Below are 23,771 nucleotides of genomic sequence, written 5' to 3'. Positions count from 1 at the left end.
CAGGAAGGAGAGTGAGAGAAGGACGCAACAGGGATGGTTCATTTTGTGGCCTCAGCAGAGGAAAGGGGAAACCTGAGTGGAACAAGTTAGAGCAAAGGAAGGAGACCGATGTAAAGCCCTGCACCACCTAAGGAGAGGAGCATGAATTTCCTTGTAAAGGCAACGGAAAACCAGTACAGGATACAGAGAGCCAGATGCTGCTCTCCTTAACATGCGTTCAGCGGGGCTGCACTTCTGTGAGAGCAGAGCGTAGCCTTGGTTATTCAATAGAATCTGAACGCAGCTCTGGTTGTAGAAGGAAGAACTTGATTGTCAGCAGAAAATAATATTCGCAAAGCTAACCCTCATGGGGCTGCCGGAGGAGAAAGGTCAAAGAGTAGGTATTCTGAGATAAAGGGAAATATGACAAGGAGAAGAGATGATCAAAAATATATATAAAGTGCTGAGCTATCTTATCCCCCAGTCTTTATCTGAAGAGCACAGACCTTGGAAGGCAGAAACAATTTAGCTGTCAGTGGTTAATATGTCCACATGAAGTATTTGTTCATCTGAGGAACTGCATGACAGCTATGTCCAGCAAACGAACCACTTTGTGTTAACAAAACAGAAGATGTCTCTGCTTCCTAAGAGCATGCCCCTGTGCTATGGAGAAACAGGTGGAGAAGGCTGTACCATACAGAATGTAACAATATCTGAGCTGGTCCCAAAATACAAAAGCATTTAACCAAAAAACACCTCAAAGTCAAAGTTGCTTCCAGTTCACAAGGTTCAAACGGATCCATTTTCATTTTTGATCGAATCAAGGTGTTATTGGTGTTTGGTTATGGAAATTTTTCCTTTTAAAAAAACAAACAAAAAATAGTTCCTGTAAGCAAAACATCTGTTGTTTTGATAGTGTCTTTAATAAAGAAAAAAGTTGAAGTTTTTAATTTTTTGACAATTTCTTTTATTTTCAGAAAGGCCATTTTCTTGATGAATTTTTTTTATTACAAAAATTTCAACCCAGTCTTGATGACATCTATAACTGGTTTATAATATTAGCAGAAAACCAGTCAGATGCTATCTTGGATCCACATACCATTTTAACACACAGGTAGCTAAGTGAGACTAACCTTTTTAATTTACACCTTTTTTACTTCCAAGTTGATCATGTATTCTGTGTAATTCTGAAAGATTCACATAAGGCTCTTGTGTAGTCATAAAAATGAGCTAAAAGCATATCAGGCCAAATCTGTTGTTTCTTTGTTGCATTCTTGCTGCGCCTGAGCATGAATGAACGAACAAACGCCTGAAATTCAACATCTAAACACCTCAAAGTATTGGCAGACACATGCTTTCTTAAACAACTCTTTCACCGGGTCACCTCATGATTAAGGTTCTGATCTTGCAAAGATTTAAGCAATGAAGGGAATCATGTGCCTAAGCCTTTACAGGATCAGGGCCTAGGTTTGAAGGTTGCTACTACCTGATGGCTGCTTGGGGTGAGTTACCGGTCATGGCTACGTGGAGTGAGTTACTGATCTCAGTACGGTTTCTAGTAGCTTTCGACACATCACGAAAAAACATCCTCACCACAGCAGTACTGCCCTCCTTTTTGGTTTCAGGGAACCCAAGGACAGGGATTCCTAAGTACATCTCACCCCACAGGTGGGCCCATAGGGTGAGGCTTATTGGGAATGCACTTACTGGAAAATCTTACCCTACAAATGTCTGCTCTGTAACTGCTCTGTGGATAAATGGAGGACGTCAGTTAGAAACATTGGAATGATGGCTCAGCACAGTGGCCCACCTAATCTAATATCTTGTCTGCAACTGTAGCCAGGACCAGATGCTTCAGAGGAAGTTGCACAAAAACTTGTAACAGGCCACTAGGGAATAATCTTCCCAGAGGGAAGTTTCTTCCCAACACCAACACACACCCCCAATCAGTGAGGGATTGATTTATGCCCCAAAGCAGGAGAGTTATGTAGGTAGAGCTTTCATTGCTGTCAATTTAAAATCTTAAAAAAAAAAAAAAGTTTCCAGTCAAATCTATAACAAACAAATCTATAACTTATCCTAAAGAATTCTGTCAACACTACAGGCCTTCCAACGCATGGCAGCGCATTTGAAAACACTCTTATCCCTGCTTTTTGGTGGCAGAGAATCTAATTTGGCTTTTATCATCTTTCAGTCAGGTCCTGAGACCAAAGATAAAGCCAGCTGAAATGAAGAGTAAGCTGACAAGAAAAAACAGACAAATACATGCTGACAGTTGGAACAAAATAACCAAAGCTTATAAATTTAGTACGATGCGGGAGGGCTTCTTAAAAAGCCATTCACATTCTGTGGTGATGTGTACAAGAAAAATGCCTATGAATAAATACGAAGGGATGCACTGTGAAGGGCCCTTAGTGTAAATGAGATGAAAACATGCACAGAAATTGAAAAGTGAAATATTTCAGCAATCCTTGGTCCAATCCAGCTACACTGAACTCAATGGCAAAACACTCGCTGACTTCAGTGGAGCAGGAGCAGGTCCTAAATTAATAATCATTTTCCTATGTAAGACAAAACTCATGGTCAGTGAAAATAATCATGCCTGGTTGGTAGATTCCTTGCCAAACACCTGCACAAACTGAGTCGAAAGGGAGTTTTGCCATTAACTTCAAGGGGAGCCGGATCTGACAAATATTGTGAAACTATGAAAGAGATGCCACTGTAATAAAGAAAAAGCCTCCAAGCACAGCTCCTCCGAATCAAGGAAGAAACCACCTCAAAAGACACAATGTGTTATCTGAAATATCAGCACTTTATGGCAATGCCTACATTTTTCAGTTTGTAATTTATTTTCAGTGTCTCTTTTTCATCCTTAGGACTTCACTGATGACCAAGGGTTAGTCAAGGGCCTCTATCAGCAGAGTGGAGATCCCCCTTTGACGTGACAAAAGGTATCTTTGAAAGAAATACAGCAACTGAGGGTCTGAGTTCCTCTTACCTCATTGCTCAGACTCAGTGAACTAGCAGTTGAGGGAGGGGTGAACACTATTCACACTGGGTGAAATTCTCCCCTATGCAGAGAGGCAACACATGACCTATGCACTGGGACTTTTGTTTTCGGTTTTATTTTATTTAATTTTTCCTGAGAATTTATCGGTGTTTATTTGAAGCCATCTTGCTGAGTTATATGCTCAAGAATCCAATGATCAGATTAAGTCATCTTTAAGGATGCTGAGATACATCCATCAGAGTGAACCCAGTGGCAGAAGCAGTCTCAGTTATATAACCAGAGAGGGGCGAGAGGGGAGACTTTTTAAGATAAATGAAACCTGACTATTATAAAGGGACGGGAAACACTAATAACATAAGAAAACATCAGTTATCTAAGGTCATGTCTTCATTACCAGCCAGATCGGCGAGCAGCAATCGATCCAGCGGGGACTGATTTATCGTGTCTAGTCTAGATGCAATAAATCGATCTCTGAGCGCTCGCCCATCAACTCCTGTACTCCAGTTCAGCGAGAGGTGCAGGCAGAGTTGATGGGGGAGCGGCAGCAGTCGACTCACTAGGTCTAAGTACGTCAACTTCAGCTACGTTATTCACGTAGCTGAAGTTGCATAATTTAGATCAATTCCCCCTCCCCGCAGTGTAGACCAGGCCTTAGAAAAACTTCCTCACTGCCAGGGTGGTTAAGCACTGAAATAAATCACCTAAGGACGTTGTGGAATCTCCATCACTGGAGGTTTTAAGAACAGGTTAGACAAATGCCTGGTCTAGATCAGCGGTTCTCAAACTTTAGCAACCCGAGGATCCCCATTTTGATTTAAATATTTGAGGGGACCCACCAGTCTCCCCACTCAGCCCTTGCCCCACCACCTTCCCCAAGGCCATACCCCTGCCCCTCCCCTTCTTTGAGGCCTCATCCCCTGCTCACTCCATCCACCCTCCCCACGCTCACTCACTTTCATCAGGCTGCGGCAGAGGGTTGGGGTGCAAGAGGGGGTGAGGGGTGTGGGCTCTGGGAGGGAGTTTGGGTACAGGACAGGGTGAAGGATGCAAGCTCTGGGAAGGAGGGAGTTTGGGTGCACATCCCTCTGGCAGTGGCTGCTAGGCGTGGGGGCTGTTCCTGGCCAATGGGAGCTGCAGACTCGGCGCTCAGGGCGGGGGCAGCATGCGGAGATCCCCTGCCTTCCCCCGGGGCCTCAGAGATGTGCTGGACGCTTCCAGGAGCGGCGCGGAGCCAGAGCAGGTAGGAAGTCTCCCTTCGCCACTCTGCACCACCAGACTTTTACCGTGCAGGAAGAGCTGGGAGGGAGGGGGAGACGTTGATCAGCGGGGCCCGTGGACCCCCTGGAGTACCCTCAGGGACCCCCAGAGGTCCACAGTCCCCAGTTTGAGAAACATTGGTCTAGATCATTGGTCCCCAACGTGGTGCCTGCAGATGCCATGGTCCCCGCCGGGGCATTTATGTGCGCCCGCCTAGTGCTCAGCAGGGGAAAGAAGCCGCGGCCCTGCGGTTGCTGGGGACAGAGAACTCCAGGGCTGCGGGCGCCGGTGCTCTCTGTCCCCAGCAGGCGCGGGGCTGCAGCTTCTCTCTGGCTTCTGAAGCCAGAGAGAAGCCGCGGCCCCGTGCCTGCCAGGGACAGAGAACTCCAGGGCTGCGGGCGCATGTGCTCTCTGTCCTCTGCAGGTGCGGGGCTGCAGCTTCTCTCCGGCTTCAAGAAGAGAAGCCGCGGCCCCCCACCTGCCGGGCACAGAGAACTCCAGGGCTACAGGTGCCGGTGTTCTCTGTCCCCGGCAGGCGCAGGGCCCGCCTAGTGCCCAGCAGGGGAGAGATGCCAGGGGGCAGAGTACTCCGGGGTTGCAGGCTGCACAGCTTCTCTCAGGCTTCTCCCTGCACTGCCCAGAACTGCCGCCAAAAAAAAAACACCCCAACCAACCAAACAAAAAAACGCTCCACCTCTGCAGATGGACTGAATGCTGCTCCGTAGCATGTGCTGACACAGGCACCTGCTTGCTCCACTGGTGCCTGGAGCCAGCCCTGTATGTGAGTATTCTTCCTGCACTGATACTGCTGTTTTCTTGTGCTTTGCAATTTATTATTTTTTTAACATTTTGCTCCAAAATGAGTGGTTCAAATAAGAGACAACATACATATTCTTTCAACCCAGAGTGGGAAGAATATTAAATATGATGTTTCTCGTATTATTTAATGTACAAATACAAAATAAGCCTTGAAAAATTGTTGGCGCCCGCCACACTCTTCTGAAAACATGAATGTGCTACTAGCCACAAAAAGGTTGGGGACCACTGGTCTAGATAATACTTAGTCCTGACTTGAGTGCAGGGAACTGGACTACGAGACCTCTTGAGGTCCCTTCCAGTCCTACTGTTCTATGATATTACTGAAACAAACACAGGCATGTTAAGCAAGGAAAGTTCTGAACAATGAACTCATTAAAAAAAAGTAGACCTGTCCCCCAGCAGGATCAGCATTGTTAAACAGAAATGTTAATTAAAAACTAACAGGATGAGCTTTAAACATACACAGTCAATTCTCAAAATATTTAACAAACAAAGCCCCAATTTAATCAAAAATACCATTAGTGGCAAGTGCCGGGCCTAGGATGCCAACAGTATAAAGCTCTCAATTTAGCAGCTGCATATCATCTTCACTCTATTTTTACTATGAATTAAGCTTATTTATGCTCCTTCCTCGGCCATCAATATTACCCTGGAATTTCACAGCAACCCAAGGGACAGACATGGAACATAAAGACAAAAGCCCGTCTGTGGAAGATGGCAGCTTACCTGCATTCATGTGTTCAGATGCTGCCAGCATGACGGACTGACTCACCACTAAGCATGAATGTTTTCTAAGGCAGCTTGTCAGTTCATGCCCTCTTAGGTCCAACTCTGCTAACTAAGTTGAGGTATGTTGACATACGTCTAGCCTTGGACACAGATAAATAATAGAAATCCCAAAGTCCTGTCTGAAAATATTCAGAATAAGATAAACTGCCTTATGCCCTTATCAAGGAAACACACCATGTTTTGTGCTCATACCCTCCACAGAGTCATTTTCTCGAACCTGAAATGGAACACAAAAGCACTCGTCATTTGATAAATAATGAAGTAGGCAGTGTAATTAATTTTTCTGGATGTTCTGTAAGTGCTTACCAGGCTGCCTGAGATTATTGAATGGGATCCTGCTACAAATGGGTTAGCTGACCCCATAATGGCTCTTTTCCACCCCTTCTTCTTAAAACACACTGTCAATATTGCTTCCAAAAGGATAGGTTTTAGGCTGGGTGGGCTACTCTTAACTGCAGATCTTTATATATTGAAAAATGCAGATTTACAAGGCCGTTCATGCAAATCTATCAATGCTGGGAACACACCAGTAAGTCTATTTACATTTTCCTTGATCTAAACAATACACAGTAAAGCCTTTTGTCCATGGTTTGTGAACAAACATAGCATGAGCTATAGAGGGACAGTAATTCATAGATCCACTGATTCATCGATTCCAAAATCAGAAGGGACCATTGTGAGCCAGTTTGATGTACATAAGAACATAAGAAAGGCCGTACCGGGTTAGACCAAAGGTCCATCTAGCCCAGTATCTGTCTACCGACAGTGGCCAATGCCAGGTGCCCCTGAGGGTGTGAACCTAACAGGCAATGATCAAGTGATCTCTCTCCTGCCATCCATCTCCATCCTCTGACGAACAGAGGCTAGGGACACCATTCTTACCCATCCTGGCTAATTGCCATGAATGGACTTAACCTCCATGAATTTATCCAGTTCTCTTTTAACCCCTGTTATAGTCCTGGCCTTCACAGCCTCCTCAGGTAAGGAGTTCCACAAGTTGACTGTGCGCTGCGTGAAGAAGAACTTCCTTTTATTTGTTTTAAACCTGCTGCCTATTAATTTCATTTGGTGACCCCTACTTCTTGTATTATGGGAATAAGTAAATAACTTTTCCTTATCCACTTTCTCAACATCACTCATGATTTTATATACCTCTATCATGTCCCCCCTTAGTCTCCTCTTTTCCAAACTGAAGACTCCTAGCCTCTTTAATCTTTCCTCATATGGGACCCTCTCTAAACCCCTAATCATTTTAGTTGCTCTTTTCTGAACCTTTTCTAGTGCTAGAATATCTTTTTTGAGGTGAGGAGACCACATCTGTACACAGTATTCGAGATGTGGGCGTACCATGGATTTATATAAGGGCAATAATATATTCTCAGTCTTATTCTCTATCCCCTTTTTAATGATTCCTAACATCCTGTTTGCTTTTTTGACCGCCTCTGCACACTGCGTGGACATCTTCAGAGAACTATCCACGATAACTCCAAGATCTTTTTCCTGACTTGTTGTAGCTAAATTAGCCCCCATCATATTGTATGTATAGTTGGGGTTATTTTTTCCAATGTGCATTCCTTTACATTTATCCACATTGAATTTCATTTGCCATTTTGTTGCCCAATCACTTAGTTTTGTGAGATCTTTTTGAAGTTCTTCACAATCTGCTTTGGTCTTAACTATCTTGAGTAGTTTAGTGTCATCTGCAAACTTTGCCACCTCACTGTTTACCCCTTTCTCCAGATCATTTATGAATAAATTGAATAGGATTGGTCCTAGGACTGACCCTTGGGGAACACCACTAGTTACCCCTCTCCATTCTGAGAATTTACCATTAATTCCTACCCTTTGTTCCCTGTAACATGTACTTGTGTTTGTCATTCTGGCATAGCTGATGTGCATTTTCAAGATTGTACCACTGGGCAAAATGAGCTCCAGTGTTTCTAGGAACAACTGTGTTCCCTGCTAAAAATCTAACATTCAGTTCAAAAGCTTCCGTGTAATGGCAGAACAGTCTCAGCTCTACATTCTATTCCCATATGTAACAAGTTCTATGAAAATGATACACAACCATTATAATCTTTTGGAGGGATTGCATTTGTCCATCATCCATTTCCTACTCATTCAGCTGCTTCTCTGTTCATCCCCAAATTGCCTGCTTCCCTTTCTGCTAAGAGAAGAAAATATACCAGTAGGTGTTAGCAGTGCAACCTGGCTGGCCATAACAAATGGTCTTTATGAGTTCTATAGCACTACATTTTTACTAGACACGTGAGACCACCTAGAAAGACCTGATCATGGAACTTCAACTAATGAACACAAATAGATACAAATCAAATAGCTGGGGTCTTCTAGAGTCTTTTGTCTTTTTGTACTGTCTCAAGAACCCCAAATCAACTATTGCTCCAGAAATCAAAAAGTCAAGAGCACAACCTTCTCTTCTAAACTCAAGAGACAGGAGTGGCACACGGATTCTTTCCAAACGAAAACAAAGAAAAATCACAACAGAATAAAAGCACTTAATGCAGGAGAAATAGGTTTCAATGAGTCAAAATTAAGGCTGGTTGAAATCTTCTGTCAAGTTTTTTTTAAAATGGAAAAATTGTATTTTGGTTAAATGAAAATTTTCACCAGAAAACTAATTCTCAGCTGAAAATTCAGTTTTGAGCAGTCAGAGGCTGAAAATCTTTTGGAGTTTCAGTTTTTGGTGGGCGGAAGGGGAACCACAAAAACCACCACCACTTTCCAACCGGATCTAGTTAAAATTGCCTTTGCCTTGTTGTGAATGAAGAACTGGTATGGGAGGTTCCTCCAACAACTCCTCATACAAGATACCCTCCTGCAGCATGCTGAAACACTGTGCACTGACAGTATGTAACAAACATATTTCATACATCTTGGCCAGATGATGTAAATTCTGTACAATTCACTTTCAGTATCCCTGAAATTTAACTTAATGATAGACTGTGGGTGGGCTCAGGTGCTGTATTAGCTATATGTATGACGTCTGTCCTATGCTGGGTTGGCAGGATAGATGCATGTGGCCTTAAGCCATTTCTCAATAAAGAATGATCAAGTCTGAGTGGGACATCAGATCTCTCATTCGCTTTCTTTTCAACTGCCTGTGCCCTTATCTAACATTAGATGTCAGAAGTTCTCCACATTATTTCTCAAATACAGGGTCACTGGCTTCATGTATTGTGTGGGCATGAGAGCGGAAGCAGATGTACTGAATTTGGCAACCTTATATGCGGGATGGCCTATCTTTAGTCACTGCTGTGACAATGCTCGTGATGACTCCCTGCCACTGAATCTTTCAGAGGTGTCACAGTTGCCACGTGGGTGCAGTCCCCAACCCACAACCTACTGCGAATGCTGGCGGTACCGTGGAATCCTGCTATGAGCTCCTTCACTTCTGGAGCTCGGTCCTTAACACACTGTATGACACTGCACACACAAAGCTGAAACAGATGCAGGTAATATCTCCCCAAATCTTACTCAAAGTGGCTGTGGCAAATGGTCTCAATGCACACAGCAGGGCAGATACAAGCTACAGCCCTTTTGTTCACCTTAACTCAGGCATCAGGAAGCTGTGGCTTTCCTGAATTGTGCTTTTAGTCTGTTGATCTCTGAAGAGACATTGATATTCATGAAAACCCATTAAGGGCAGGTAAACTGTACATTGGCACAACTCCTCGTGCCTCTTTAAATAAAATTAAATGCATGCTCAGGATGCCAGAGGTGTAGTGATGCAACATTGTGAAACTTCAGCAGTCTGCGGCTTACACTTCCACAGGGGAGACCTGTACTTCCCTAGAGTAAAGACAGTGCCAGAATGATACCGTTGGACACTGGTGTCTTTTGACCCAGAAGCTCAAGTACAATATGAACAGCAGCAGTAAATAATTCCCCACCCTGTCCAGATCTGTCTCAGCCTGGACCTTGAAAAGGCAGCTCTGAGGATGAAAGGCCGCACTGTTCATAGATTCCAAGATGAGACGGGATCATCTAGTCTGACGTCCTGCATAGCACAGGGCATTGAACTTCCCCAAAATAATTCCTTTAGGAAAACATCCAATCTTGATTTAAAAATTGACAGTGATCAACCTTATGCAACACCAGCCCTTGTCCTCTCTGCCATGAAAGGTGCCAACTAATGGCAGGTTTTATGATGCAGATATCAGTCTACTAGCAACTGAAACCATCAACTCATACTGTAAGGGTGACACAACACCAATTAGATGTTCACTTGCAGTTCTTGGCAACCTGGTCCACATTCCAACTGGTGACCCAGAGTAGAAAGACTCTGTAGCTTATTAAAAATCTTGATCTGTCTTAGAAATCCCATGTAGCACATTAGGAAGATGTGCAATTGGTCTCGTTCAAAATGTACACATATATTTCCTGCTCTGCCTGCAGAATTCTGAGCACTTAAATTGAAAAAAGAAATACAGCAGGGAGGAATTAATTAGTGGTAAAATGCCCAGAAATGCCAACAGATGTGATTCTTATAATGAAGCAAATGGCACTGGTTTTGCTTTGCATTATGGTGATCTTCCTAGAGTGACTGAATTTTTCACACTTTCCTCTATTATGCTGACACTTTTGGTTGTTGAAGCTGGCATCGTATTTTATGAGTGAGCACAAGGCCAGTTTAACAGGTAGGAATGAGTAGCAGCATGCCAGAGAACCAGCATTAGGTTTCATCTGTTTGCGACCAGATTCCTGCAGGAGAATATCAACAGCTTCTCTAACTGTTTTTGTGCAGATATGCTATTTCTGCTCCAGGTCAATTCTGGATTACATTTAAAAATGGCAAACACGTTTTCCCCCACTGAATCTGACTGGTGGTTTGCAGGGAAGAAAAGATGTATTGTGTTATGATGAGTCTCCATCCCTCTACTTCTCCTCTTCTTCCCCATAAACAGCTCTCCATCGGAGTCCCCAGAAATCCTGGCATACATAATTTCATAAAACCCAGCCAAGTTTCCTACTCCTTAGCCAGCTACAAAAGAGGGAGCTATAATTTCCCTTTGGTTTAAAATTTGCAGGAGGCCCATATACAATGAACGCAGAAGAGGGTCTCAACAAGTAGAAAAATCAGTTACTGCACACGATACAAAATGCAAATAGAAAAGCAATTACTGAACAAACAGAATAAATTATTGCACTTGGGGAAAACAAACGTACTTCATCTTGTTTTCTGTGACTATGTCACAAATGTGGGTGACAGAAGCATGCAGTGGAATGTGAATGTAATGCAATTTCCTTACACAGTTAGGTGCATTTCCATCAGATTTGGTTTTATTTATCTGAGGGTTGCTGGACCAGAATTCTGACCTTATTTAGCTCACTGGTGTCTCACAGTGATAATTAAAAAAATAGAGAAAGAAACACCTTTGAATTGGAATTGCAGTGGTAAGATCTCAGTGAAGTTACTGAACACGGCCCCACTTAAACAAGCTGCTCTGGGTGGGCAGAATCGTGGGCTCATGCAGAGTCCCCTTGACTTCACTGGGGCTTCAAGCGGGCATAAACATTTGCTCACATGGAATCGCTTGCAGAAACCATCATGGATGAAATTCAGCCCAGTGCAGAGTCTAGCACAAGGCTTACGCATCACCTAAGCCTTGCTCAAAATAGGGTGAGATGGGACTGAAATGGCACATGGACCTCACGATGAGTCTAATCCCCTATGCTTTTTTTTAAAATGATCACATTCTTCGAAAGCAATGTCAATGACAGCCTTATACCCAATAGCCCATTTGTTAGGACATTCACCTGGGATGTGGTGGATCCAAATAAAGATAGTAAACTAGGAGTCAGTGTACTGCACCCCGGGCTCCTTGTGTTTGTCATTAGGAATTTGGCAAACTGTATCTTTGCCAGTAATAATAGGTGCCACTAATATTTCTCCTCCGTGGGAGATCTTTCTGAGCAAGGCCTGCAGAAATTGGCCCTCATATGTTTTCTTTGCTTGTGACATCATTACAAAGAGGAAACAAAAATTGAAAGAGATGTCTTAAGTCTGAAGGGTTATTCAAACAACTGGTTTGAAAGAATGTCAGAAGAACAGCAATTTAGCCACCCTGCCTGCTGTAAGTAAAAGTGACATCTAAAAACAAACAGAAACCTTTCCTTCAGTCCACAGAAATCATGGTTAACTTTTATCAGAAATATAAAAAGAGACACAAACCTTGCAGCTAGAATTCTATTTGTTAGTGCTGGTGTGAACGGCAAGGTCTTGCATTTATTCCATTTCTTGGGCCCCTAGAGAGGGTGCGTTAGATAGATGATTAGTACATTTGTGCATGGGGGTCTGCCTGGAAGCTACTTCTAGGGTTGACTAGGAGATGAGAATAATGATGGAGCATTAAGCTTGTGAGATAACTGATCAAACCTCTGTCTATTACATTTTGTTCTCTCCTCCTTTCCAGCTAATTATATCTTCAATCACTTCTTCTGTATTATTTTTAATGTAATCCGAAGGATCTCAGCTGTACATGACAAAACAGAAACTATAATAAGATGCCCTACATATTGCACTAGCAAAGCTCCATACTTTTTAATATAAATATGCCTATTGCCATAAGCCTCATTTGAATAAAGAAAATTACCTTGTCTCTCGGGGGAAGCACTGGAAGATGGGATAAATATAAGGCATGTATTTATGAAAAATAAAAGCACATACACATTTCAGAATATCACAAGAACCCGAGTGTTTTTTCCCCTCCATGGATGTGCGTTGCTGCACTTCATTATCATAGATGTCTGGGGAAGCCACAAGCAAAAGGTTCAATCTTGCATTTTCATGGAGACATATGTAGCCTATATCTTTATGCTGGGTAGGAGGAGACACCAAGGAATGAGCCAATTAAAACAGGGACTGATTCCAGTTTACACAGAGGCTGTTTTGCATCACTCTACCAATGGAAAACAGTCTTAGGATACGCATTTTAAGCATTCCAAAAGGGATATCCAAAATAGATGAATATTTGGGGGAAAGGTACCTAATAACTGATAAGCAACCCAAACAATCCCTCAGAGAAACTAGCGATGGAGGGCTAAGTCTTTTAAGCCTTACCCACATGAATTAACATCCTTCTGGTGTGAATAGAGATCATTCACGGGAATAAGAGTTGTAGGATCAAAACATTTAGCTGAAAACTTTCACACACACAAACGAATATATAAAATCTTCAGAACTAGTACAGCTGTAGTTTCAGCAATGTTCCGAAGGCAAGATCTTGGAGGGGGACACAGCGCATGTTTATGATAAATGCCATTGCACGCCCAGGGCTAATCAAAGACAATGAACATCCTGTATAAAACATGTAACTACGTATAGGTGCAGAATATAGAAACAAGTTGTTGCACCAGTTTCACACTGAAGCAATAATACATGCAACATTAAAAAAATGCAAGAAAATCCTCCCCAAATGGATAGGCATAAAAAGATATTGAAATCAAAGGGAGTTTTGGACAAGCAAAGAATGCAGGAGTGAGTCCACAAGTATTGTACAGTGTTCATACCCAGATTCTACAGTCCTTGTACAGACAAAACTCCCATTAGAGAGTCAATGGAAGCTTTGCCTATGCCTCGACTTCAATATTGGGTTTGCAGAACACAGGATGTAGACAGATAGAGAGCCAGGTCCTGCAAGTACCTGAACACCCTGTTTCCATTGAATTCTACGAGACTTGAAGGACCTCATAGGATTAGAATCACTATGAGATACAATGGGCCAAATTCTAAAAGGAGCTAAGCAGGGGTCTCCCATCAAAGTAAATGGGACAAATCTTGGACTCATTCCTCATTGAATCACATGGGACTTTTACCTGAATAAAAACTGAGCAAGAGGACTTCAAGATTTGACCCAAGGGAAGTTGAATGTCCTTTCCCCTGTTAGGAAATGGCCACCTTGTTCTCACACTACACAACACCACTGGCTTCATTAGGTTCGCATGACTATAAATGAGAACAGAATTTAATTCTCTTCAGAGTTACTCCTGACATAACCCAGAAGAGGAAGCTCAAGTGCTTTATAATGTCGCCAGAATCTCCGAATTTTTTCTTGTTTTACTACTGTTATTCTCAAAAAAAGGTCTGGTCCTTAGGGGAAAAAATAAGTATAATCTTGCTGGTATTTCCCTTGAAAAACATTCTCTCACAGAAAAAGCAATGTGGACTCTCTATCCTCCTCTGCTGGATTTTGAAAGGTATTTGCTTCCCTTCCCTTCCCTCTCTTCTGTCCCACAAACTTTCTTTCAGTAGAAAATGAAATCAGAACTGATCTCCAAATTTAATAAACTAAGATTCTATTCAGATGGTGAAGCAGGAGATGCTGAGTTTTTAAATGCACATTTTATAAAGCAATACTAACCATTACTAATGTGAATTCTGTGGTTTCTGAATACTTTCTGTACATTCATGGGTGAAATACAGCACAAATGTTTGAAAACAAAAATGTAACTATATATAATTGATTAATTTTGGCACATTCTACAGTTCTGTGCAAGAGGACCCTTACATCTCACAGAGCCCCATTAGGGTCAATGGACTCAATGTGAGGATCCAATCCTGTGGGAACAGTGCAAGAGTGGGCCCATACAGTGCTATATAATTGCTAAATGTTATTATCGTAATTGCTATTTATTAGTTACACAAGAAAACTCATGAAAACCAGACTTTTGTAACTGGGAAATCTCTAACAAGGGGAATAACTAAACTTAAAAAAAAAATTCTACTTGATTCTGTAACAACATCACAGCTCGTTGTTATGGAAATGCTTCAGATTTCACAAAATTCCACATCCAGACTCTTGCTGCTGGATGAAGTAGGAAGGAGGGAAAAAAGAGCTGTGAGACAAATTAAAATAAAATAAAATAAAAAAAACCCATAGAATATCAGGGTTGGAAGGTCACCTAGACCAACCCCCTGCTCAAAGCAGGACTAATCCCCAGACAGATTTTTACCTCAGGTCTCTAAATGGCCCCCTCAAGGATTGAACTCACAACCCTGGGTTTAGCAGGCCAATGCTCAAACCACTGAGCTATCCCGCTCCCTAGCAAAGAAAATTAGGGAATAATACATGAAAAGCTAACAGAGTTATGGTGTAATTAAATGTATTTTCAAACCCCTCCTTCTCTTAGTATGGAAATTCCTCTTTGACTGATCTCCCGACTCATTTCTAAATATTTCCTAACTGCCACAGACAGAGAAACTGGCTTCGTATCTGACCAGATGATAGTCACAAATGCTCCTCGTTCAGTCAATGTGTCCTGGCTGAATGTAGTTCCCTACCAGCTGCTCTTTCCTCTTAGACCTTCTCTCTGCTGGGAAACAGTGCCATGTTAGAAAGCGTGCTCACAAAGACATTTCAACAAGCATGATGTTCAAAACAATTTTGCCCAGAAAGTCAACACATTTTTAAACACCATTGTCCATGTCCGCGCTAAGGGCAAAATTGTGCTGAATGTCGTTCTAGCTAAAACGGGTTGGTTAACATGCTTTCTGATACCATGCTTTCTCCCAGTCTAGACATCAGAACATCAGCTGGTGTAAAGTCATTGGAGTTTACAGCAGCTGAGTTCTGGACTTTGCTAGCCCAGAACTCAAATTCAGATCCCTCTGCTGTACAGTTAATTCATACTTTTCTATGTTCATGCACTCTAAAGGCACCTGGGGCCTCTCGACAGTCACCTTTTGCCTTTACAGAAATGGAAAGAAATACAACAAAGAAATTAAGTTATTAAAAGAGATAGGAAACTTCATGGTAATATTTTCAGGCTAGATTGAGCCTTTAAAGTCAGCTGTGAGCCAAGGGCAGGAGTGCGGAGAAGGAACTGTACCCAGGAATAATTCCTCCAGAGCTCCTCTTCCCCAATGCAGGGAACTGAGTATGCTGCACCAGACCTTTACAGAAGATAGCACACTCCCGCCCCGTTTCTGCCTAGACAGCAGTGCTGGACAGCATGTCAGGCAGAGCCATGTGCAGTCTGTCTGTCCAATGCAACCATCCCCAAGATCTGCACCGGGACCCCATACTCTGCTGTGTAGAACCAGGGCACAATTATGTCCACCATAAGTATTTCTAAAGCACCCATCCAGTGGGACTTGCACACCATTCCCTAAAATTAGAAGGAAATAAGTTTGATCAAGGAGGAGAGGTGAAAAAAATCCCATCTGTCCCCACACAGAGTGAAAGTTTTTACAATGACCAGGGCCCTGTTCTGCATTCCCTGCACATTAAAGCCAACCAGAGTTTTAGCTATGCAAGAGATGCAGGATCAGGTCCATTGTGACACGTGGAGTGAACGTTAAACATAGGATTTAGGATGCTGGTGGTCTCTGTTTTGACATTTATTTTGAGGATTTGGGTTATCCATTATATACTGCCTCAATGTGTGGTATGTTCCAACATGTGAAACAGACATATGTTCCAAGGGAACCTGGGAAGAAACGGGTTGGGAAAAACACAGGAATAGAAACACGGTATCCACTGCTCACACACACCCACCTTCCTCTCTGTGGGTCATTGATGTGAATCCCAAATCCACCCCTTCTCTTCTGAAGAAGGCAACCCACTTCTTTTCCTTCCACTGCAGGAGCCGGGTAGTTTCTTCCCATCATCAGAAGTATTCTCTTCACACATTGTCCCGTTTAAAAGAGAGATTGGGCCAGATCCTCAGCAGATGTCAATCGGAATAGTTCCATTCAAGTCAGTGGCGTGACATCCACTCACACCAGTTGAGGATCTGGCTTTAGGCATTGAAACCTTTTCTACTGACAGGGCACTACCATGGTTCCCAAGGAGGAAAACATCTTAGGGATCATCTCTACAAATACAGGTATTTACATTCCATAAGCCCCACTCCCTTATCAAAATGTGTTGTCTTCACAGGCACCTTAAAGATATGGAGGAAATATTTATCAGCTCGCTTTTTCTATTGATACTCACAGAAGTAGAAGGCGAAGATAACGAAAACGACAGCCCGGTCCTCAGTAAAATGGGGCAAGTGTCCCCAGTATATGCCACACTCTCACACATCCCCTTCCATCGTAAGGATAAAGACACATCTAGCACCAGCTCATTTTGCCTCTAGGAGAGATTCCAGCTCCTTTCATCTCCTGGAGTTGATTTCAACATGCCTCTCAATAACTCATCATTCATGCCCATTAGTGACCCAAGCGTCACCTCGGCTGTTTGTGGTACATGCACAGAAAGAGCAACCATCAAAACAATGACACCCCTTCCCCCACCCCCCTGCTCCTCAGCTCTTCTGTTGAATACAGCACACAGGTCACTTTTTAATCTGCTGGTGAGGCATAGGATGGAGTCCCTGGGGCTGTGACGGAGCAGCAGGGAGCGGAGTGTCATGTCCCAGCTGCATATGTGAATCCCCTCATCCCATCAACATACAGCCCAATGTCTACTTGAAAAAGCAATCCACCCACACAGATCTTAACACGGAGAGACAGAGAACCACATGGATCAGCAGCACCAGGCTGCAAACATATATACACAGAGAAACAAGCGACACATAAACACACAAAGAAATACACAAATACACACACGCATCTAGCCTGTCTCACTGCTTGTGTCACTCCCATTATACACCCCCACACACACACACAAAAATCACGCACGCACACATGGAGTAACACAAACAGACCTACACACACACACACACACACACACAGAGTGAGGCACACAAAGAAATATACATGCAAAGGCAACCAAGATACACCCCATCCCCCCCAAACACAGCCACACACAGAGAACTAGACATGGCCAATATTTACAGGCATGCAGCTCCAAACTCCCATATCCCCAGCCCCACAAACAAACCCTTCTGTGTCCTTCCACAGCCAGCCTCAGAATCACCCCGGACCCAGCCCCCGGGCCCCCTTTGTCCCCACATGAAAGGGAATAAAAAAATTAAAAGTTTGCTGTTGGGAACGCAGGCGGGGGCTGCAGCCTCTCAGCTGAGGAATTAAAGGAACCCCCCCTCATGCTTCCCCCCAAATCTGCCTCCAGACACCTCCTCCTGCAGCCAGTGCATCCCAGCGGCCCCTGGAGCCCCCGACTCACCTCCTGTGCCGCCTCCCCCCGGTCTCTGTCCAGCTAGGAGGAGCGCTAGCCCGGCAGCCCGCCGCCCGCAGCCCCGCTGCCCAGCCCAGGCATGGTGACGGCTGGGCGTGCCGGCCCGCTCGCCGGGCGGGGGGGGGTGAGTCCGCCGCCTCCCTCGCCCCGCTCACCCGCCCGCCCGCCTGCCGCTGCCCACGGGCCGGCTCCTCCGCTTGCTGAACACAGGGACCAGCCCGCCGGGCGGGAGCGCGCAGGCGCAGGGGAGGGGACCCCGGCGCGGGGAAGGCTCCCGGGGCTCCCCTGAGCGGAGAGCGGGGGAGGGGGCGGCGCCCTCCAGCTCCGAGCACCAGGATAGAGCCCGCCTGGCGCCCGCTTCCCCTCTCACCTGCCTGCGGCACCTTCCCTTCGCCTGGCAGGCAGCCGAGGAGCCATGCGGGGGGACCCTCCCTGCGCCTTCCCGCTGCGAACTCCGCTGGCCCCGCTCAGTGCCCAGCCCGGGGCTGCAGCAGCGGCGCCCCTCCTGCCCCCTCTGCCCGTTTCCTTGGCGGGTGCCAGGGCCTGGGCCGGGGTTCATTGGTAATGAAAGAGGCGCAGAGGCTCAAGCAGTTTTTTTTTTACTTTCATAACTGACCTGGCAAGCCCCAGGTGCTGGGCTCTGAACGGCCTGGCCCAGAGGGGCCGAGGTTCTGAACCGCCTGGTCCAGGGTGTCAGGGCTGTGAACCGCCTGGCCCAGCGGTGCCGGGGCTCCGAACGGCCGGGCCCAGGGGCGCCAGGGCTCCGAACGGCCAAGCCCAGGGTGCCGGGGCTCCGAACGGCCGGGCCCGGCGGCGCCGGGGCTCCGAACGGCCAAGCCCAGGGTGCCGGGGCTCCGAACGGCCAGGCCCGGTGGCGCCGGGGCTCCGATCGGCCGGGCCCGGAGGCGCCAGGGCTCTGAATTGCAAGTGGGGCAATTTTCACCAGGGCCTGGGCCCCACAGGGGCCCCGATGAGAGTTTTTCGGGGCCCCTGGAGCGGGATCCTTCACTTGCTCCAGGGGCCCTGAGCTTCTTCCGCTCCGGGTCTTTGTCGGTAATTCGGCGGTGGGAGGTCCTTCCGCTCCGGGACCCATCGCCGAAGTGCCCCGAAGACCTGAGGCGGGGGGTCCTTGCGCCCCAGGACCGGCCGCTGAAGAGCTGGGTCTTCAGCGGTAATTCAGCCATGGGCCTCCCCCCCGCCGTGGGTCTTCGAGGCACTTCGGCGTCGAGTCCCGGAGCGGAAGGACCTCCTGCCGTGGAATTACCGCCGAAGCTGTGCCCCCCCCCCCCGCCGCCGCCGAGGCCCCCAGGTCCCCTGAATCCTCTGGGTGTCCCTGCCCGGAGGGGCCAGGGTTCTGAACGACCAGGCCCAGAGGTGCCGGGGCTCTGAACTGCCAAGCCCAGAGGTGTCAGGGATCAGCCCTGGCAAGCCCCTGGCACAAATTAAGCACTGGGTCCTTGGCTAAGTCCTGGATACTGCAAGGCTTGGCCGAATTCGATTTAGATTGTCATTTTGACAGATCATATTGATGTTTGTTTTTAAGCAGTTTCACACACACACTGATTTTTATTGACTTATATGTGGGACGTTGTGGGGTGGGGAGGCATCAGACAATGCAGAATAGTCAGACAATAACTATCAAATAACTGTTGAGTTGCAAAAAGTGTTAACTTACAATGCAGTGTCAATATCACATATCAGAATATACCAAGTAAATAGCCTTAAATCAAACTCTAAACTCTCAAACAGCATTGTTCTTGCTTTGCCTGTCTATTATGGATGGGCATATTTTTTCATCAATCAGTGAAATCAACATTTACCAGTAAAAATCGAATCCTCACAAGCTTATCTACAGCACCCTATTTACTGTAGGCAGAGTTGCAGCTATCCTGGCTCCCTCGCCCAATCAGTGGGGTTTCACAAGTACAAAATACAGCCAGGCAGCAACGCTAGGGATCAAATGGAGCATGGAATTATCCCCAAATGATCCAGGAGCGAAATTCGGGTACGTCTATACTACCCGCCGGATTGGCGGGTAGTAATCGATCTATCAGGGATCGATTTATCGCATCTCATCTAGATGCGATAAATTAATCCGCCATTCAATGCCCGTACTCCACCTCCGCAGGAGGAGTAAGCAGTGTTGACGGGGGAGCCGCAGCAGTCAACTCGCCACCGTAAGGACGGCCAGGTAAGTCGAACTAAGATACTTCGACTTCAGCTATGCGAAAAGTGTAGCTGAAGTTGCGTATCTTAGATCAATCCCTCCCACAGTGTAGACCAGCCCTCAATGTTTGCAGCCCTGTTCCGGCAAGCGGATCTTGACTGCGTGTTGGCTGGACCCATGTGTAGCCCCTACCGCAGTCAATGCCTGCATGGAATTCAGTGAAGGTTCAGGGCCAATCATTGTAACTTGCACACAGATAAAAGGTGCCAGACACTTTACTGAGTCTTTATAATGATAGGACAATCAGGGCCACAATCAGTGTTATTGACCATGATATTTCCCAGGGTTTGCAGAGTCAGATTTTATTGTAATAAGAGATATAAAGGCCCCAATCCTGCAAGTCCTTCCTAACATGAGTAGCGCTTACTCGTACAAACAGTCCCATTGAATGAAGCCCATGGGACAGTTTGCCTGAATCAAAGATGGCAAGACCCAGCTGCTGGTGTAGCATTTCTGATTCTTAAATACTTTATAGGGTTAAACAATTTAATAATGACTTACACGATGTCCCTTGTGTTATACTAAAAATTGCCTGCAGCCCACACACTCCTGCTATTATCATCCAAGAGAGGTGATAGAAAATGTTATTGATGTTTTAAAGAAACTAACTGCACATTATTTTCAGCTTTCCACACAGGCGGTTTTTGGTATTGTCCCAAAGGGAGGAAGGGTCAATAGTACAGTGATTAAGGTGCCAGGTCTTCGAAGTCCTTCAATTCCCTGCTCTGCGACAGACTCCTTGTGTGACCCTGAACAAGTCACTTAGCCTCTTTGTGCCTCAGTTGCCCATTTGTGAACTGGGGATAATAGCACTGCCCCATATGGGTGTGGTGAGGCTAAATACATTAAAGTCTGTGAGGCACTCACACATTACAGTAACGGGTGCTGTGTAAGTACCTACACAGGTACCTAGCTCTTATATTGCACTTTTTCTCCATAGATATCGAAGTGCTTTACAAAGGATGTTGGTATCAGCCCCATTTTACACAAGGGGAAACTGAGGCACAGAGCGGTGACATGACTTGCCCAAGTTCACCCAGCATGTCAGTGGCAGCCACAGAATGTAACAGAACTCAGGACTCCTTGTCCCAGTCCACTGCTCCATCCTCAGGGCTCATGAGTCCCAGTCCAGTGTTCTGTCCACTAAGCCATACTGCCTCCTACAATACCTTAGCCAGACAGATTTCTCTCACATTGTCTCAGATTGAGTAAACTGGTTTGGAGAAAAGCCACCCACTTTAAACCAAATCTGAACTTTTGGAGCTTCAGATACGTATCTTGTTTCCTATCTCCTCCCCTTTCACGGCTCTCTCACGTGGCCAATTGATTCCCCCAACCCCATCTGGATTACGGAAGAAATAACATCAGAAAGCACAACAGCTCTTTCCCCACTCGCAGCAAGCAGGACGTGAAGTGGAAGCAGTGCAGGAAAGCTGGGTCTCCCATTTTTTCCCTTGTGCCTATGCTCATGCAGATTTCTAACCTGCTTCTAATATCAGGGAAGCACAGCAAGGGGTGAGGTTTTGTTTGTGAGTGTGAGTGGTCGTGTGGCTTTGATACCAGTCAGCTCTGGGTTCTTGGGGAACCAGGGCGCAGTATCCAGCCTGTCTGACTCATGAAAGACACACCCACCCCTCACACACCAGTCTCTGCTTGAACCAAAACCCATCAGAGAAAAGGCTTGCAGAGAGCAGTGAAGGGCGTTGGGAGACACACCTAGACCCAGGGGCGGCTCTAGGCACCAGCGGGCCAAGCGCCCGCTTGGGGCGGCATCCTGGGGAGGGCGTCATTTGGCTCCGGTGGAGCTCCCGCCGGCATGCCTGCGGCAGGTCCACCGGAGCCCGGAACGAGCGGACCTGCCGCAGGCATGACTGCGGCGGGGCCCGGCATCCCGCGGCTCGGCTGAGCTCCCGCAGGCATGACTGCGGCAGGTCCGCTCGTCCCGGGCTCCGGTGGACCTGCCGCAGGCATGCCGGCGGGAGCTCCACCGGAGCCGCGGGAAGAGCGGACCTGCCGCAGTCATGCCAGACCCGCCGCGGGACTGGGGAAGGGCGGCGCAGCGCTCCGCGCTGCTTGGGGCAGCGTGATTTGTAGAGCCGCCCCTGCCTAGACCCCTCCGGACAAGGGTGACAAGATTAAGACATCTCTGTTAACATACAGAATGGAGAACAGAGACAACTCCCCTAGCCTCATCTGCATGAAAGATGGGACAGAGAAGCATCTGCATTAGCATACAGAACTGAGAACAGAGAACCGCACTGAACTCTGGGACCACAAAAGCAGAGAAGTACTGCATCATGAGGGATCTCTGCTCCAGATGTTAATGAAGCTACCTCCTGGACACACCCATCTCAGCAGTTAGCAGACCAATTCTTGTAATGAATCCTTGATTGATATCCAAAATACTGAAGCAGCCTAGTTGCATTGTGAGCTCCCTGGAAGAAAACACCACCCATAGCCAAGAGTGATCAGCTCCTATTGTCTAGCCTAAAGAAAACCCTTGAGTCATCAGTTTACCTATAAACAAATCTAGTGTTCTCATAGGCGGCAGGTTTGTATAATTTTTGGTGGGGCCCAAAATGGTGGTGCCCCCCCGCTCCCGCCCTGTAAGCCGATATAAAATGAAGCTACAGCGCGTCAGTGCCACAAGATTACAAGGGTCAATTAAAAGTGGAAAGTCAGAAGCAGCACTTGCCTACTTCAATATACAGTATTATATTTTGTTGCATCTGTTGTGATGAAGTGGGAATGTTCTTAATATTTTCTCTGAATACTGTGTGGGTGCCTCAGTTTCCCCTGCAAGATGCCAACTGAAGGTGTTGGGGACAAAGAGATCAGGTGGCCTCCTTGTCCAGAAGAGACACAGAGGCCAGAGGAGGGAGTGTCAGTTTGGAGCTGGCTGGGGAAATTGGGAGAGACCCAGAACTTGGTTCTGGGCTCCCCACCCCCCCAAGATGGACCTGACAGAGGGGTTCTGTTTTCTGTACCAACAAGCTCTGTTTAAACTGTGTTCCCGTCATCTAATAAACCTTCTGTTTTACTGTCTGGCTGAGAGTCACATCTGACTGCGGAGTTGGGGTGCAGCGACCTCTGGTTGCCCCAGGACCAGCCTGGGCAGACTCACTTTGGAAAGTGCATGACGTGGAAGGGCATGCTGAATGCTCCAAGGTCAGACCCAGGAAGGTGTAAGCTTCTTGCCCTGGAGACAGTATGCTCCGAGAGAGGAGGCTCCCCCAGAGTCCTGACTGGCTTTGTATGGAGATGTTCCAAAGCATCACAGCATTCCCTTCCACACCGTGCACTTCCCAGAAGTCTGCACAGGCACTGACACTCCCTCCTCCGGTCTTTGTCTCTTTTCCAGGCATTAGGAGGCCACCTGATCTCTCTGTTCTCCAACACCTTCAGTTGGCACCTTGCAGGGGAAACTGACTTGGGAGAAATGAAGTAAAAGCTGCCCAAACCGAGCTCGAGCACTCCTGAATTTTGAGGTGTTCAAATCTGGAAGGCAGGTGCTGGGGGTGGGAGAGGGCTGTGGGCTCCATGGGGGAGCATGGCAGCAACTGTCTGGAGCTGCATGGAGCCAGAT

The 23,771-nt window shown here is 46.2% G+C and overlaps 1 protein-coding gene across 2 annotated transcripts in view; it reads right to left on the bottom strand.

Annotated features, from left to right (window-relative positions):
* PLPPR1 (phospholipid phosphatase related 1) overlaps positions 1–18,403 on the bottom strand; it is a 190,991-nt gene extending 172,588 nt beyond the window's left edge. Inside the window, exon 1 of one of the 2 annotated variants that reach the window (XM_039542775.1) lies at positions 18,329–18,403. The gene's annotated coding sequence lies outside the window, so the exon portion shown is untranslated. Of the gene's footprint in view, positions 1–17,946; positions 18,094–18,328 lie in introns of those variants that run through there. The other variant, XM_039542774.1, reaches the window with a different exon arrangement.
* Between the last annotated feature and the right edge of the window lie 5,368 nt (positions 18,404–23,771).

Source organism: Mauremys reevesii, linkage group 6 (genome assembly GCF_016161935.1).
Source record: "Mauremys reevesii isolate NIE-2019 linkage group 6, ASM1616193v1, whole genome shotgun sequence".
Classification (NCBI taxonomy): Eukaryota; Metazoa; Chordata; order Testudines; family Geoemydidae; genus Mauremys; species Mauremys reevesii.
This window is presented reverse-complemented; position numbering and strand designations above follow the sequence as displayed.